The sequence below is a fragment of the Paroedura picta genome, chromosome 1 (genome assembly GCF_049243985.1).
Source record: "Paroedura picta isolate Pp20150507F chromosome 1, Ppicta_v3.0, whole genome shotgun sequence".
Lineage (NCBI taxonomy): Eukaryota > Metazoa > Chordata > Lepidosauria > Squamata > Gekkonidae > Paroedura > Paroedura picta.
The window spans coordinates 179,575,996-179,589,568 of record NC_135369.1 but is presented as its reverse complement, the minus strand read 5'-3'; the positions used below and the strand labels follow the sequence as shown (position 1 = coordinate 179,589,568).

At 51.0% G+C, this 13,573-nt stretch overlaps 1 protein-coding gene across 1 annotated transcript in view; it reads left to right on the top strand.

Annotated features, from left to right (window-relative positions):
• The first annotated feature begins 1,086 nt into the window (after positions 1-1,086).
• COL6A3 (collagen type VI alpha 3 chain) overlaps positions 1,087-13,573 on the top strand; it is a 164,080-nt gene continuing 151,593 nt past the window's right edge. The window contains exon 1 of the mRNA XM_077313796.1: positions 1,087-1,257. The gene's annotated coding sequence lies outside the window, so the exon portion shown is untranslated. The remainder of the gene's footprint in view (positions 1,258-13,573) is intronic.

Below are 13,573 nucleotides of genomic sequence, written 5' to 3'. Positions count from 1 at the left end.
GAGGTTTTTTTTTGGAGGGGGGAGTCACCCTCTCTTTCCCTAACCCTAACTGACCACACAGGGATGGCTATGAGGATTCAGCAGAAAGCTGTGAGCCACTTGGGGGGGGGGGGGAGGTTTCCCTTTATGAATTAAACGTTCATAAAAGCAAATGAATTCATAACTAACACCCAGAGATTCGCTCTGAAATGGCACGGGCGTTGACATTGTGACCAGAAAAAAAGAAAACCTAAGCCATTTTAAAAGAGCCTCTTGTGGCACAGAGTGCTAAGGCAGCCGTCTGAAGCTCTGACCATGAGGCTGGGAGTTCGATCCCAGCAGCCGGCTCAAGGTTGACTCAGCCTTCCATCCTTCCGAGGTCGGTAAAATGAGTACCCAGCTTGCTGGGGGGTAAACGGTAATGACTGGGGAAGGCCCTGGCAAACCACCCCGTACTGAGTCTGCCATGAAAACGCTGGAGGGCGTCACCCCAAGGGTCAGACATGACCCGGTGCTTGCCCAGGGGATAAAAGGTAAAGGTAAAGGTATCCCCTGTGCAAGCACCGGGTCATATCTGACCCTTGGGGTGACGCCCTCTAGCGTTTTCATGGCAGACTCAATACGGGGTGGTTTGCCAGTGCCTTCCCCAGTCATGACCATTTATCCCCCAGCAAGCTGGGTACTCATTTTACCGACCTCGGAAGGATGGAAGGCTGAGTCAACCTTGAGCCGGCTGCTGGGATTGAACTCCCAGCCTTATGGGAAAAGCTTTCAGACGGCTGCCTTACCACTCTGCGCCACAAGAGGCTCTGCCCAGGGGATACCTTTACCTTTTTAAGCATTTTTATTAGCATCCACCCCAGGAATTCGGCCACCCCCGATCCGACGAGAGCCCCGCCGTCGAGAGACGAAGAAGAGACCGTCGAGGCCTCCCGCCCGGGCGTTGGCCAGGAGGGCGCGCAGGGGCGTCGAGCGAGGCGAGCGACCTGGTGGGGCGACTGAGTCGCCTCGCCTCCCCGGCTGGGACCCGCGTCTGTCTCGCTCGCCGCCCCCGTCCCCGCCCGGCGCTCAGCTCCTCCCCCGCGCCGCGCCAACTCCCTCCATCCCTCCCCCCTTCTCCCTCCTCCCGTCCCGTCCCGTCGTTTGGGATCCCTTCGGCAGGCGAGCGAGGCAGGGACGGCGCAGAGGACGGCCGCGATGAGGAGCTGAGGCCCGCCCGTGCCACCGACACGCTCCCGGGATTCGGCGCCGCCGCCGCCGCCGCTCGGAGACTCAGGGGTGAGTGCGGGAGCGCCGTCGGGGCTGGCCGAGCGACGGGAGCGAGGCAAAGAGAGAGAGAGAGCCTGGGAGCTTCGGGCTGGGCTTCTCTCGCGTCGCCGTCTGTGGGGTCTCCCTGCGAGGGCTTGGCGAGGCTGGCGCGCAGAGAGAAGCCCAGCGGCTTGGCGTTTGGGGGTGCGGAGGGGTGTCGGGGTGGGGTTGGCGCCGGGGGGCATCCCAAGCTTGCTCGCTGGACGGGCTGGCGGCGGGTCGGCTCCCCAGGCGCTGCAGGCAGCGTCCCCGAGGCGGCTCGCCGAGCCGGGCTGGCGTCGGGGGTGCCTAACGTCGGCGCCTCTTCACTGGATCGCGGGGAATATTGCAACGGTGCGGGTCAGCGAGGAAAGCGCGCGCGCCTGGCACGGGCCTGGGTGCAAATAGGGTGTCCGGGCGGCAGTGCCGGGCTAGCGCTCGGTCCCTTCGAACCCCTCTCCTCTCCTCTGCAAGTGGCCACGGAGGGGGTTGCGTCTGGGTGGACTCGGGACCTCCTTTCTGCAAAGGTCTCTCACCACTCGCCTTGGAGAGGGCGCTGCAGAAGGCCATGGCTTGGACATCCATGGGGTTGGGCAGGATGTGCTCAGGGTGCCATCACGCCCCGGGGAGTAGGCCCCTAAAAGCGCCTCAAACTGGAAGACGCCAGGAGCCATTCTGCACACATAGGATAAAGCATAATGTGCTTTGGCAGCTGGATTTTCCTGTGCAGAACAGGAAAATCGACTTCTAAAGTGCATTGAAAGTGCATTATCTATTGTGTGCAGAATAGGCCCAGGAGGGGACAGGGGAGGGGAGGGGAGGAGGGGGGCTCAAGTCCTTGGGAAGACATAGGGTGCGGCCTGGGCACGCCCCTCTCGATGCCGGGCAGAGGGAGTCTTGGGAGGCAGCCTGGTGTAGCGATTATGAGCTGCGGACTGTAATCTGCTCAGGTTGATTCCTCACTTCTCCTTTTGGTCCAGTAACACTTCTTTCAGAGCTTTTCTCACAGAAAAGTTCTCTTAGAACTCTCTCAGCCCCATGTGCCTCACAGGGTTATGAATTGGTGGGGAGAGGAAGGAAAAAGAGTTGAGTAGGCCGCTTGGGGGCTCCTCCGAGTAGTGAAAAGTGGGGTGTAAAAAACGCCAGCGCTTTTCTCAGTTTCCCCAAGAATGGGGGCGGGGCCTTAGATTTTGGGATGGGCTATGGCTCCCTCTCTCGTTTGAAGGGCAGGGACTCACAGAGTTGCCCCACCATCTGCAGGCCCCTAACTTCTGGGTCGCCTCACAGCGCTAGCCAGAAAAGCAAAGGTTTATTTGGCAGGAATCAGCATCTCAGCTCCAGGGGCTCCGACTGGGGTCAAAGAGGGATCCCCTCCAGGCAGCTGTCCCATTTTCTCCAAGTGTAAAACTGAACTGGTTTCTGCTCCGTTTCTCAAAACCCAAAGAGGGACTGCAGAAGCAGCAGTAGTCAGTGGTAGTTTTCACTTGAATGCTGGAAGTTCAGATTTAGAAGGGTGATGCTGGTTTAAATTTGGTTTTGTTTTGTTATGAGCAGCTCCGAAAGTATTTCCAGGCCTCGTCCCACCCCTGGCCTGGGGGCTGCAAGTTCCTGACCAATAAGGAAGCTGCTTGCCATGTCAAGACCCTTCCAGAACAAAACTTGAGTCCAGAGGCACTTTTCAGACCGGGAAAGTTTTATTCCAGGTGTGAGCTTTCGTGTGCGTGCAACACTTCTTCACACAATTTCCATGCCCTCGGAAGTACCCTTGCACACGAAAGCTCGCACCTCGGATAATACTTTGTTGCTCTTAAAGGTGCCACCGGACTCAGATTTCGTCCTGCTGCTTCAGTCTGACCCGGAGTCCTTTCCAGGCCAGGGACGAGGCTGGTGAGAATTGAGCAGGGCCTGTGGAACGGTGGCCCAGGGCTGACAGATCTGCTTTGAGGCCTGATGTTGGAGGCTTGTGCGCAAACGATAAAAGCACCTGATTTTCATAGTGTGATGAAGGTGGCTCTCGCCACCCTGTTTGGAGGATGCCCAGAGGAAGGAAGCAGAGATAGGCGCTGGTGGACGGATGGGGCTTGGTAGATGCCGGTGAAGGAGGAGTGGCAGGCCTGGGAGGGGGAGTCTGCAAAAATTGAAATCCAAAAGAGGATTGCTAAAGTTGGAGAATTGTTGCCCTCGATCACCCTCTGGGGAACCGCTTATTCTTCCAAGCAGGAAATTCTGTGTTCTATTCAAGTTGGAAAGTGTTTTTTTTTTTAAATCTCTGGGAAGGCTTACCGTGGAGTAGAGCTCTTTCTGTGAAATGCAAAGTTAATCCTGTGCTCACGTATTCATTCTTGGTCATAAGTACCTAAGGAAAGTGTGCTGGGTCGGGCCAACTGTTCGCCCTGTCCGGTAACATGTTTTACACAACAGTCAACCAGTTGTCCCGGAGACCTGGCCAATAGGGAGGCATAGTCAGGACACAGCCCATAAGGTTTTTAGGATGAGGTTTTCAGCAGTGGGTTGCCATTGCCTGCCTCCTCATCACGGCCCGGATATTCTTTGGAGGTCTCCCATCCAAATATGAGCCAGGACTGACCCTGCTTGGCTTCTGAGTTCTGATGGGAAGAAGAAGAGGAGCTGGGCTTTTTATACTTTGCTTTTCACTACCTGGAGGGGTCTCAATGTGGCTTCTAATCACCCTCTCTTCTTTTCCCATCACAGTCTGTGAGGTAGGTAAGGCTGAGAGAGTTCTGAGAGAACTGTGACTGCCCCAAAGTCACCCACCAGATCTCATGAGTCTCAAAGCAACTTACAATCGCCTACCCTTCCTCTCCCCACATCAGACACTGTGTGAGGTAGGTGGGGCTGAGAGAGCTCTGAGAGAACTGTGATGGGCCCAAATTCACCCAGCAGGCCTCATGAGCCTCAAAGCACTTTACAGTCATGTCTTCCCTTCCTCTCCTCACAATGGACACCCTGTAAGGTAGGTGAATCTGAGAGAGCTCTGAGAGAACTGAGTGGCCCAAGGTCGCTGGCTGCATGGGGAAGAATGGGGTATCAAACCCGGTTCCCCAGATAAGGGGCTGCTACTCCTAACTCTTACACCAAGCTGGCTCTCAGAGTGGGAGGTTGGGGTGGTCTGGGCAGTTCAGAACATTATCTTGGACAACTTATTCTCTCAGCTCCCATTTTCAACAAAGAGTGGCCTTCCTAACAAGACTGTTGTAAATATCTTTGAGATAATGTATGCAGTCTGTTTTGAACACTGAAAACACTAAATACCCGCTAAACATCATCATAGCATTTCTGTGCAAGGCAGGAAAGCACTGTGGGAGCTGTTAATTTTAATTCTAGTGCTTTCCTTGAAACTATTACAGGAGGGTTGTAGCGAAAAGGAATAACACACACTCGGCTAGTGTATAATGGAAGTGAGCCCCTCACATGCAGGCAATCTACCCATGCTGCTTCCTGCTTGACTACTCCAGAGTACTTTGCATGGAACCACCCTTGGAAAGAGACACTTCAGTTAGCTCAAAGATTGGTAGCCCTCAGTTGATTATATAGGGTTACTTATTTCCATGTTTTAAGGCAGGGGCAGTCAAACTGCGGCCCTCCAGATGTCCATGGACTACAATTCCCACGAGCCCCCTGCCAGCATTCGCTGGCAGGGGGCTCCTGGGAATTGTAGTCCATGGACATCTGGAGGGCCGCAGTTTGACTACCCCTGCTTTAAGGTATCTGCATTTGCATGGGTTCAGTTGAAGGCTCTGACCTTGGCCTTTAAAGCCCTCCACCACCTGGGAGCCAGATATCTGATAAATTCTCTCTTTCTGCAAACCCACATGAGATACTCCTCACCAGACGTTCCCCTGTTGCAGAGCTGCCTCCTCGGAGACATAATGGAAGCTCTTAATGATGGTATTCTGAAGAAGCTGTCAAAGGGAACTCCTCAAGAGAGAGATTTCTGGTTAGTTCTGTGAAGGAATAGTAAGCACAAGAGCCAGTGTAGTACAGTGGTTAAAATAGGAGCTGGGCTAACTCAAGTTGAGTCCCCCACTCTGCCATGGAAACCTGCTACCTCACAGGGTTGTTGTGAGGATAAAATGAAGGAGAAGAGAATGAATGATGTCAGCAGCTTTGAGGCCCCATACGGAAGAAAGGCAAGCTATAAAGGATGTTAATCCGATAAATAAAGGAAGTTTGAATTTGCTGCTGTGTTACTTTTCCAAACAGAAAAATGAATATTTAGAAATAATTAATGAATGCTCAGCTCTGGCATTCTCTGGCAAATCAGTGATACTATTTACATTTTATGAGGGGGGGGGGTCAGGGCTGGGAATGGGCCATCTTCCACCTGGACAATTTAATGAGGTTTGTCAGGAGCATCCTGATTTTTCTGCCCAGTGTTTTGGCTTTCTTCCAATGATTGCATTGTCTCAGTGACTTTGGAATGCACTGCTGGGTTTTTAGAGAAGCACAAGGGCCCCTTTACCTGATGGTGCATTATCTAGAAAAGCTTTGTTTGTACTCGCTGAAGCACAGGCAGGCTTCCAGTGGAGGAGGGAGGGGTGTTGCTTGTGATTGCAGAAAGGCAGGCAGGCAGGCTTAAGGCAGAGGAGAGAGGGTATTGCTTGTGCTTGCAAAAAGGCAAGCAGGCAAGGCAGAGGAGAGAGGAGTGCTGTTTGTGCTTGCAGAAAGGCAAGCAGGCTGAAGGCAGAAGAGAGAGGGGTGTTGCTTATGCTTGCAGAAAGGCAGGCAGAGGAGAGAGGAGTGCTGTTTGTGCTTGCAGAAAGGCAGGCAGAGGAGAGAGGAGTGCTGTTTGTGCTTGCAGAAAGGCAAGCAGGCTGAAGGCAGAGGAGAGAGGGGTGTTGCTTGTGCTTGCAGAAAGGCAGGCAGAGGAGAGAGGGGTGTTGCTTGTGCTTGCAGAAAGGCAGGCAGAGGAGAGAGGAGTGCTGTTTGTGCTTGCAGAAAGGCAAGCAGGCTGAAGGCAGAGGAGAGAGGGGTGTTGCTTGTGCTTGCAGAAAGGCAGGCAGAGGAGAGAGGGGTGTTGCTTGTGCTTGCGGAAAGGCAGGCAGAGGAGAGAGGGGTGTTGCTTATGCTTGCAGAAAGGCAGGCAGAGGAGAGAGGGGTGTTGCTTATGCTTGCAGAAAGGCAGGCAGAGGAGAGAGGGTGTTGCTTGTGCTTGCAGAAAGGCAAGCAGGCAAGGCAGAGGAGAGAGGAGTGCTGTTTGTGCTTGCAGAAAGGCAAGCAGGCAAGGCAGAGGAGAGAGGAGTGCTGTTTGTGCTTGCAGAAAGGCAAGCAGGCTGAAGGCAGGGGAGAGAGGGGTGTTGCTTATGCTTGCAGAAAGGCAGGCAGAGGAGAGAGGAGTGCTGTTTGTGCTTGCAAAAAGGCAAGCAGGCTTAAGGCAGAGGAGAGAGGAGTGCTGTTTGTGCTTGCAGAAAGGCAAACAGGCTTAAGTCTGAGGAGAAAGTGGTGTTGCTTGTGCTTGATGAGGGATAGACAAGTTTTCTCACCAACAATAGTTAACCCTTTAGTGAATCTCAGGTAAACTGCAGGGTTGTGGAATCTGGGGGAGGGGGGATAGAGGCAGGGCTAAGGCTTTGTCCTTCAATAATAAGTGCATGTTCCAAACCATACAATATACCCCTGTTGAAGAAGGCTCAGATGATCTCTGTATGACAAACCTGGAGAAGTCCAGAATCGAAGACTCCTTCATGTCCATTATTTAAAACCAAAGCACTAAGCAGCTCCTCTCTGTGTGGGAGAGAATGGTAGAATCAGTTGAGCAGACCCAGATAAAGCAGCAAGAAGGCCTCTTTGCCGCATGCTGCATGACTATAACAAGGAAAATCCCATCAGACTCCCTATCCGCCATTCAGGAATCGCCGGAAAGGATTTATTTATTTATCATATGGCATGTATGTAATGTAATATACAAAAAAGGATACACCGAATCAAGCAACAGAAAAAAGAATCTCTGTATTGCTGGCAGCCGTGTCCTTTCGACATTTATTTGATTGGACTGACATTGTTCTGCCATCAAATCTAATATCTTCAATTGTATGTTGTTTCCCTTTAAGATGGGACATTAATGGAGTGTCTTCCCTACCTTGTTGTGTTTTGGATTTATGTCAAGTCATTCTAAGCCTTACGGTTTGTCCTACAGAAACCAATTGACATGAACATTATAGGAAGTATCCTGCCCATTTTGTACTGTAATTAGAAAAATGGCATATTTCCTTACTTCTTCTAATGATGTCCGTCTTGGGTGGCCCTGCACGGCATAGCTCATAGCTTCACTGAGCTGTACAAGCCCCTTCGCCACGACAAGGCAGTGATCCTTGAAGGGGCTAGTCCCCTCTAGAATCAGCCTAAGCATTTACATGGAGCAATCACCCCAAGGTGGATGGCTGCTGGGTGGGGAGGGCACTATAGGATTATGTCGCCATCTGGGTTGTGTTTAATTTATGGGGAGGTTTTATGGGGTAAGGGTTTTATGGGGTTTATATGACTCATAACCTGTCTTGAGTCCACGGAGATTGGCGGGCTAGAAATAAAATAAATAAGCAAGCAAGCAGGTCCCCTTTCTGCTACCTGCTTGCATGTTGGTAGGGAAGGATCCCTTTGGTGGTAAGGAAAGTCCCAGGTAATTTCCTGTCCCTGGTTGCCCAAACAGGAAAGTTATAGCCGCAAATTATAGCCACTGCCTTGGTCTGCTAGAGGCTGGCATATAAATCCTATTGCTGTTGTTGGCTGTTGTTGTTAATAGCAATAATAGTAATAATAATAATAATTAATAAATCTGCTTTCCTTGTTGACACCGTAGTGGCATTGCTGAAGAACAGAATAATGGAATGAATTGAATGAATACAATTAATGCAAAACAGAGTGAGCTAAATTACCCAAATGTTATTATTATTATTAATTATTTGATTTATTGCCCGCCACTCCCTGGTGGCTCGTGGCAGGTTACAGCGTCTGAGTAAAATCCCATAAAACCCCAATTAAAACCCCAGACATAAAAACACAATCATAAATCAAAAACCAGAACAGAAGATCAGAAGGAAGAAGAAAAAAACACAAAACCCTCGCAATTCTCATTCTCCCAGAAAACATCGTAAAAGGGTGGGAGGGAAGAGGGTGCAGATGTCACTTACGAACTGTCACCCATGCTGCTGTCCTGGAAGGGGGGCCTACAGATCTCCCTGGCCGTATCGGGCTCAACCATAGACCTGGCGGAAGAGCTCCGTTTAACAAGCTCTGCGGAACACTAAAAGCTCCCACGGGGCCTGTAGCTCTTCCGGGAGCTCATTCCATCAGGCAGGGACCAGGACCGAAAAGGCCCTGATCGAGGCCAGTCGGGCTTCCCTGGGGCCGGGAATAACCAACAAATTAGTTCCTGCAGAGCATAAGGCCCTACGGGGGGCATAGGGCAATAGGTGGACCGTCAGATAAATTCCTGTGTGCACACCAAATTTTGAATCTTGGAGTCAAGGAAGATTTTAAAGCAGGCTTTTTCAGCCAGGGTTTCATGAAACCCTGGGGTTTCTTGATGGCCCTGGAAGGGTTTCCTGAATTTGGAGGCGGGGGGGGGGGGGAAATTAAGTCATTTTTAACATATATTTAAATTTTGTAAACATTTATTGGGGACATGACCGTATTCTGCGTGATTGTACCACTTCTGGGGTTTCTCGAGGCCTGAAGAATGTTTCAGGGGTTTCTCAATGGTCCAAAAGTTGAGAAAGGCTGACCTAGAGTGATGACATCTGACCGTCCCCCTGTCTATCCGTCCGTTATCAAAATATCTATACTGCACCTTTTTTCATGGTTCAAGGCAGCTCTCAAGTCTCAATTAAAACATTCCGATTTAAAACCCTTACAAAAAGCCCCGGATAATAAAAGCATTACATTTGACCCAAAAGGGACAAGTTACTGACCTGGGATTCAGAGGATACACCAGCTGTTGTGTGTCTGCAGAAAGCGCTTTCTTTTGAGCGCATGAGCACACTCAGTAAGCCCCCAGCAATAGGTGTGTTCAGATAAGCGTACTACATTTCCCTCCTACAGAGATCAGAGTTGTTGCACACGAAGCAGAAAACATGTTCACAGAATCATAGAGTTGGAAGGGGCCATACAGGCCATCTAGTCCAAACATGTTCACAGAATCACAGAGTTGCAAGGGGCCATACAGGCCATCTAGTCCAGGGGTAATCAACCTGTGGTCCTCCAGATGTCCATGGACTACAATTCCCATTAGCCTCTGCCAGCAAACACTAGCGGGGGCTCATGGGAATTGTAGTCCATGGACATCTGGAGGACCACAGGTTGACTACCCCTGATCTAGTCCAAACAATCACAGAATCATAGAGTTGGAAGGGGCCATACAGGCCATCTAGTTCAGGGGCTCCAGGCCTCATCTGGAATCTAGAAGACAATCTTCTCGGAGAAGAGTGGGACTCTAGCTCTGTCTTCTAAATGGCTTAGTGGTAGGATGGTGCTCCCTGTGCTGGGAACCTTCAGGAGAGTCTGTTGTGGGTAGAAGAAGGGCAGGTGATTTTGAACCACTTTGAAACTCATGACGCCTGCTAGGTGACCTTGGGTAAGTCATGGTTCTCTCAGAGCTCTCTCAGCCTCACCTCCCTCACAGGGTATCTGTAGTGGGGAGAGGGAGGAAAGGCGATTGTAAGCTGCTTTGACACACAGGAGGCCTGCTGGGTGACCTTGGGCCAGTTACTATTCTCTCAGAGCTCTCTCAGCCTCACCTGCCGCATAGGGTGTCTGTGGTAGAGAGAGGAAGGGTAGGTGATTTTAAGCCACTTTGAAACTCATGAGGCCTGCTAGGTGACCTTGTGTAAGTTACAGTTCTCTCCGAACTCTCTCAGCCTCATCTACCTCACAGGGTGTCTGTTGCGGGGAGAGGAAGGGAAGGTGTTTGTAAGCTGCTTCGACACACAGGAGACCTGCTGAGTGACATTAGGCCCATTACTGTTCTCTCAGAGCTCTCAGCTTCACAGGGTGTCTGTGATGGAGAGAGGAAGGGAAGGTGATTGTAAGCCGCTTTGAGACACATGAGGCTGCCTAGGTGACCTTGGGCCAGTCATAGTTCTCATAGAGCTCTCACAACCCCTCCTACCTTGCAGGGTGTCTGTTGTGGGGAGAGGAAGGGTGGGCAATTTTAAGCCACTTTGAAAATCATTATGCCTACTGGTGACCTTGGGCCAGTCACTGTTCTCTCAGAGCTCTCTCAGCCTCACCTACTTCACAGTCTCTGTTGTGGGGAGAGGAAGGGTGGGTGTTATAAGCTGATTTGAGACTACTACTCCTACTTCTTCTTCCATGCATTGTTTCTGGACATAGAAAGAGAGAATGAGAATAACAGACCTATGCCGTTTTAGACTGAAGGGGGTCCCTGGTTGTGGCCTGAGGTTTGAGACAGAACTCCAATCTCGTGTCCTACTGCACAGAAGGTGGGTGAAGGTGAGTGAGACAGGGATGCTGTAGAGGTGAGTAGAAACAGTGGGCAGGAGGCCAGCCACAGCTGTAGGGATGCTGGGGAGAGCCTGGAAGGCTGACAGGAAGAAACCCCCAGGTTTCTCCTGTGGGAGTTTTCTGTCCATGACTAAGCGCCAAGCATCCCAGGCCAAGCTCCTTGTCATTCTCTCTAGCAGCGCTCCCATCCTGATCCGACTCTGAGTTAGCAACTTCTTCCTGGCCAAAGCCCATTTCCTGACTGTACCTCTAGTCCAACGCTGGGATGGCCCCGATCCAGTCCGTTCCAGTGGTTTCAGTGGGACTGCGGCTGGGAGAGGAAGCTTTGCCAACCCCTCTGTGGTTTTTAGTCCCCCTGGTGATTCATAGGCTCCTGGGCCAGAGATGTCCCACGATTCCTGCAGACTCCTTAATGGCCCCGCTGTTTGGCAGACCGGAGACCAAAGGAAACCAGCCTCTAGCCAGGGTTACAGTTCAGGCCTTTGGGGACTTGGGCCTCCCTGCCTCCTCCGCCTTCCTGCAGGATCTCATGATTCAGAGTATCTGTCTGTAGGTTGATTTTGTTAAGCGGACCTTATTAACCCTTGCCTGTCTACTCCTGTTGCTAGGAAGGGCAATGAACCACAGTTCAGCAATCCATTATAGAGCTGGCGTGGTGTAGCTGTTAGGAGCACGGCTTCTAATCTGGCAAGCCAGGTTTGATTTCCTGCTCCTCCACATGCAGCCAGCTGGAAGGGTAGGCAATTGTGAGCTGCCTTGAGACTCGTGAGGCCTGCTAGGTGGCCCTGGGCCAGTCACAGTCCTGATAGTGCCGTTCTGAGCAAGCAGTCCTGTCATAGCTCTCTCAGCCCCACCTACCTCACAGGGGGTCTGTGGTGGGGAGAGGAAAGGAAGACGATTGTAAGCTGCTTTGAAAAACGTGTGAAAAGCAGGGTATGAAAACCAACTCTTCTTCATTCAAATTTCTGTTACAGCTGATATTTTCTGATGTCTCCCTGGCTTGTACTTAAAACTGCTTTGACTCATTGCATCTGTCATCTAGGCTGAAATTGGTTTGCATTTTTTCTTCTTCTTTCAAAATGGTGGCAGGTTCTGTGTCCTTGAAATATATTTTATATTAAACCTGGCATGTGCAGCTTGGTTATTTCAGGGGTCTGAGCTATTTCAACTTGCTTTAATAAACCTTAGTATGCGTGGTGTAGAGGTTACATGTGGGAGAATCTAATCTGGAGAACTGATTCCCTACTCCTCCACAGGCAGCCAGCGGTATGACTTTGAGCTAGTCACAGCTCTCTTAGAACAGTTCTTATAGAGCAGTTCTCTTAGGGCTCTCTCTGTCTCCCCTACCTCACAGGGTATCTTTTGTGGAGAGAGGAAGGAAAAGATGTTTGTGCTTTAGGATTCAGTTGGGTATAAAAGTGGGGTATAAAACCCCAGCACTTCCTCCTTTTTTTGAGCTCTGTAGTCTCCAAAGACCTTCTCTGCTTGTTCCAGCAGATTTGGGGTGGGGTGCAAAGGGGCTCTCCTATTGTGTTAGAATCTTGGAGCCAGCCGGAGACCAAAAGGTCATTTATGTTGCTTAGCCCTGTGACTGAGTCCTCCTGCTTCCTGTCCGACTTCACACCAAGTGGAAGGGGGTAACTCCTGGTGATCAGAGGAAGGCAGTGGGGGAATCAAAGGTTTTACAAATATGGCAGCCATTCCTTCATCTGTGGAGCACTGAATGTTTCAGTTGTGAGAAACCCCAGCTTCCCTCCCTGCTGACAGTGGGAGGGGTGGTCCAGACCCCACTAAAAAGCATTTGTTCTCCTCTCTTCTTGGTGGTGGTGGTGGGGAAGGGCCAGTGCATGTGTCCCCTCCCAACCCCCTCAAACCTGGAAGCCAGATCTGAGGTGGGGCTCAGTCGTGATCAGGGATTCAGGAGGAAGAGGCCTTGACGTCATAGTTGGACGTTCCTTAATCCCCTCGCAAACAGCCAAAGACCATTGGTGCAGGGGGAGAATTAATTTTAGTTCAGCTCAGAAATCCATGAAACTGCTGGGGGTGGGGGCTGTTCAGCCCCTGATGTTTCACAGATGAACTGCATGTGTAATGCATAGAGAGCCAGTTTGACGTAGTGGTTAGGAGTGCGGACTTCTAATCTGGTGAGCCGGGCTTGAATCTGCGCTCCTCCACATGCAGCCAGCTGGGTGACCTTGGGCTCCCCACATCACTGAGAAAACTGACCAAGCACAAATATCAGGGCTCTCTCAGCCCCACCTCCCTCACAGGGTGTCTGTTGTGGGGAGAGGAAAGGGAAGGCCACTTTGAGCCTCCTTCGGGTAGAGAAAAGCAGCATATAAGAATCAATTCTGGACTCCGAGATGAATCGTAGTGAGTTCTCCCACGGCACCAATGGTCTGTGGACTTTTTGCTCAGAACTTGGCAGGTCCTTCTCTTCCTTGCTCCCTTATCCCCTATCCACCAATCTGGTCACTCTGCATACATGTAATGTATTCTCTTTCTTTTTGTTATTTGCTGTCTAGTCACAGTCAACTTAGGGCGAGACTGCAGGGTTTTGAAGGCAAGCCAAACGTTTGTTATTGTTTGCCTCTGTGTAGCAACACTGGACATTCGTGGCCAGCTCCCATCCAAACCCTGCAGCCCGACCCTGCTTAGCTTCCATGATCGGAGGCGATTGGGCGTGCGTGGGCTGTGCTTCCATGCAAGGGAACAATGAACAAAGTGCCAATTTCTTTATCTATTTCAGCTGCCTTCATCTTTAAGGGAGAGAAGGCGCATTCTTATCAGTCTGTTTGGAGAAAGCCCATTTCTAAATTTGAAAAGG